A 4,892-nucleotide genomic window follows, 5' to 3' on the forward strand; every position below is an offset into this window, starting at 1 on the left:
TAAGTTCTAGCGGACTGATGACTTCAGAAGTTAAGTCCCATAGTGCTCAGAGCCATTTGAACCATTCTCGTCGTGGTCACTACGCGAGATGTAAGTAATATGTTATCCGCCACTTCCCGGAAAATACTCTTCGAAATTTCAGTGCTAAACCTCTCGTAATGTACAACGCCTCTCTTCTAGCGCCTACCACTGGAATTTGTTGAACATTTCTGTAATGTCCTCGAGGCGACGAAACGGCCCTGTAACGAAACGCAGCACTCTTCGTTCGATCTTCTCTCTCTCTCTCTCTCTCTCTCTCTCTCTCTCTCTCCTGTGTCTTGCAAAGTAAGGGTCCCAGACTGATGACCAATACTTAAGAGTCGGTCGAACAAGCCACTTCCTTTTTCTATAACTTACATTTCCTTAAGAGTCTTCCTATGAATCTCAGTCTGGCATCTGCTTTGCCTACTATTTGTTTCATGTGGTCATTACACTTAAGGTCGCTATGAATAGTTGCTCCTAGATACTTTACGGGAGATACTAATTCCAGCAGTTTCTCGTGAACAGCGTAGTTGTACACTCGTGGCTTTACTTTCCTACGTATGCGCTACGTGTTACATTTATTTACGTTCAGTGTCAGTTGCCAGAGCGTTCACCCTTCGTGAATCCTCTGTATGTCGCTTTTAAATCGATACTGTCTTCCGGCGTTGCTGTTTTCTTATAGACAACCCCAATATCTGCGAACAGTCTTCCGACGCTTTCTTCTAGATCTTTTATATATATTGTAAACAGTAACAGTCCTATCACACATCCTTCGAGTACTCTGGAAATTACCTTTACATCCGCCAGTTTTGTCCTATTAAGAGCGACCTGTCGAGTTCTGTCTACAAGGAAGTCTTCAATCCAGTCGCAAATCGGGTGCGATATTATATAATCTCGTGTTCTTCTCACTAAACAGCAGTTCTAGGCAGTGTCAAATGCCTTCCTAAAGTCAAGGAACACAGGCATCAATCTGAGCAGCGCTGTCTTCAGGGCCATCACTTTTCAAAGAAGTGACTGAAAGGAAAAAGTAAAAAAAAGTTCGATGTTTGCGTCCATTCAACGTGCCGCCGATAAAATACGGACCAATGGTTTTGTTCGTCATGATGCTACACCATACGTTAACCGACCAACGACGTTGATGGTCAACTTGCCGTAACCAGTGGGAATTGTCTACACTCCAGTAATGCATGTTATGCCGGTTAATGCTATACCATGGTTTGTGAATTTAGAGTTACAGGAAAATAGTACCTTGGCAAATAAGATGGGGGCCGTTAGCATTTGTTGATGTGCCCATTCAGAAAACAGTATCCAGTTTTGGAAATGGGTGCTGTGAAGTTCTTGATGCAGTGACACGTAGTCGGATGATATTTACGACGATGCAGTATTGAACAATACTACCTACAGACATACCGGAATCGCAGTGTAATTGCCGGGTGTTTATCCAAGGGTGGTACACTGCCGCTAGTATAACTATTTCATTAGCTTCTCCTGTAACGTGTTTGCGTTGTTTTCTTTTCCTAGTCTGTCCGCTGTCATCAGCCCTAAAGGCATTCACAACCTTGTAGAAGAACGAACGAGGGGGAGCTTTCTCTGGAAAAAGCTCGCCATACCAGGCAACAGGAGCCTCAACATTTCTCCTACATTCTCCATAAATTAGGAGTTTTTCCTTCTGTGATTGTAAAATCATCGTTCACTTGCACATCTGTTCTCCAAATGATACCTAAGTGTGTAGGCAATAGACGCCGCACAAGTATTGTACGAGGGTCGTTCTGAAAGTAATTTGGCAGCGAACTACTCCATGCTCTGTAATGGACCGAAAGTGACACAGTTTGGCCCTTCCCGACGTGAACAAATGTGAGGGTCGTTACGAAAGTAATTTATTCATGAAAACTACAGGAGATACATAAATCACAACAGCATAGCGGAATAGCGTAACATTTCCGCTGCAGATTGTCTTTTTTCCACATAGTCACCAACATTCGTTACGCACTTTTGCCATCGACGAACCAGAGCCTGAATGCCACGCTTGTAAAAATCGGAACCAGCTGAGGTTAACCACTTCCACACTGTGCTTTGACGACAGCATCTGAGTATTGAAAATGTTCACCACGTAGTCCATGTTTCAGAGGCCCAAAGAGACAGAAGCCTGAAGGCACTAAATCGGGACTGTACAGTGAATGTGGTAAGACAGTCCTGCCGAATTTTGCAATGAGTTGCGTGGAGGCGAAACTGGTGTGGGGCCTGGCGTTATCATGTTTCAGGTGAAAGTTGGTCTTCTTCTGTGGCATTACCCTGGAAATTCGGTCTTTCAGCTCAGTCACTGTCATCTTGTAGCGTACTGAATTGACAGTTTCTCCAGGCTCCCGGACATCCAAAAGAACCACTTCCTTGCAATCCTAGAAGACTATACGCATCAATTTGCCTGCAGATAGCTGTGTCTTGAATGACTTCTTTGACGACGAATTCGCATTTGGCCTTTCCATGGACTGTCCTTTGGATTCCGACTCGAAATGCCGACACCACGTCTCATCTCCGCTGACGACGCTATTCAGAAAATTGTCATCTTCAGCTTCATATTGGTCCATCAGGTCACGACAAATTTCCATTGGATGAGTTTTTTTGTTCTTCTGTAAGCATCCGCGAGACCCATCTTACACGGACTTTGTGATAACCAAGATGTTCCAACATTGTTTCCAAGGCATTACAGTCAACATTTACCTTTGCACACTATTCTCTGGTCGTTATCCGCCGTTCATCACGGATGAGTCGATCAAGACGCTCTAAAATTGCGAGAGATGACAGCTGTGCCCGGTAATGTTTAGAGCCGCTATATGTTCTACGTCTACACGATACGTGAGCTCCGGTCGCAGCGTACTGCATGTTATGGTAGTCGTAGTTTATGACACAGCCGCGGTGGCGCATCGAGTAGTCCCATGTTCGATACGTCGGAGGAATGCAACGTTGCGAAGGGGGTTTCCAATTAGAGGCTATGATATACTGACCTGTCCCGCAACATGGTAGTGGGGTCCCATGTGCCACTGGATATTCAAGGACCATTGAGTAGCATGTTGTATATAACGATTTTGTACCAATTTTTATTCCTCGGGCTACAGCGCCATCTTTGGTGAAACGAAGAAAATGCTACAGGTAAAACGTATGTTGATTATATCGTAAAATCTTAATCTGCAATAAAAACGGGGGTTTCTACTGAAGACTTCAAAGTATCCCCGGCATTTCAAAGTATCCCTGGCCACCCACGAACGGAATGGGATGGGGGGTTGATTGCGGTATCACTGAATGTTCCCTTCTGAGACAAACAAATTGGAATTATAACTTTTTTTGATCCGATGTGCAGTTTTCGAGATATTTTAATGTCTTCAGTTAAAATGAACATCCTGTATGCAGAGTGATTCCGTGACGATGTTATAAACTTTCAGGGGTGGTGGACAACGGTAAACGTATGAATTGGAGGTAAGAGACCCTGGTCTCGAAACTAATGAATAGAAAGTTCAAAGCGAAAATCCTTCTGATACCATGACAGTGGAATACATGTGCCGTTGCTGTTGTTGGTAATGCTTTAGAGTACGCAACTTTCATGAATGGTAGTATGGAGCAAGACAAGAAAGAAATATATAGTAGACATCGTCTCTAAAATGTGTATCTTTATAGTTATGAGCACTTTTTCATCTTCGATAATGTGAAACACATTCTCTTTTACTGCAAGCTCTTTGGTTCCCATATTTTCGGAAGAGGCAGTAGAGACAAAAACAAGAAACAATGTCCATTGAACATGGGCTCTAAAATGTATACTTAAAGAACTATTGGCATTTCTTCAGGAGAAGAGATTTGTCTCACGGTAGCGAAATCGAACAAATGCTTGTAGCTCATAATGGGGCAGCCCTCTATGATCCTACGAAAAATAGGTGAGTTTCGCGATGATAGAGTTTCAGTCCTTACAAGTTTGTCTTTCAGGAATCATTTTTGCGTCCACATCTGTCGCTGCCTGTAACCGCGCCACCAAGTGGAAAGGCTCCTTGCAGTCAGAAAATTGGATGTCGGCGGGATTTTACGAAGCCCTGCTATTGAACCTGTAAAAAAATAATTTTTTTTTAAATTCATTTTCAATATATTTTCTATCAGCGTACATAGGATAACTGAAAAATATTTAAGTTCTAACAGAATGGTGATGTGTTGAAACAAATGTCATTTTCTTCGGCCACAAAATCGAGACGAATGGGTAAACTTTTGAAGACATCGCAAAACGGCTACGTACGCTCATAGAGAATTTACTTTGGAATGCTGGCGTAAAATTCCTATAAAAATCGTTTGTATCGTTCTCACGTTACAGCGCCCATCAAAATGAAACATACAGCATCGAGGCAAACGCGTTTAATGTTTTGGGTTTCATTTTTTGTAGGTGAGAAAACATACCTCTAGTCAACAATCCCTGGACCATACAACAATCCTTCCAGATACAAAAGATGGTTCTCCAACATCTTTTCGTGGCAATAGTGAACCTGTGGGACTCTTTGGCAGCTTTTATCGTCCGCTGCTCTGCTCGCTCGATACGCAGAATGTTTGTTTTTGTGCAGAAGTTCTAAGAGGATGGTCCGATCTGAAGTTCGAGCACGTTCATAATTTCTGTAACACCTGCTGGATCGTCTTTGAAATTACAGGTCGACTATTTTTTTCCAGTTGCGAATGATTGTTGGAGACATTTTTTCACAAATCACCTTGTAATTTGTTAACTCAGTTTGTGGCGAACTTGGGATTAACACACAATAAGAATGACACCCCAGAGAACATTTTAAGGATTAGGAAAAATATTGATTTTTAAAAAAATTTCTATGAGGACCACCCCTTAAAGTATG

The sequence above is a fragment of the Schistocerca serialis genome, chromosome 2 (genome assembly GCF_023864345.2).
Source record: "Schistocerca serialis cubense isolate TAMUIC-IGC-003099 chromosome 2, iqSchSeri2.2, whole genome shotgun sequence".
Taxonomy (NCBI): Eukaryota; Metazoa; Arthropoda; class Insecta; order Orthoptera; family Acrididae; genus Schistocerca; species Schistocerca serialis.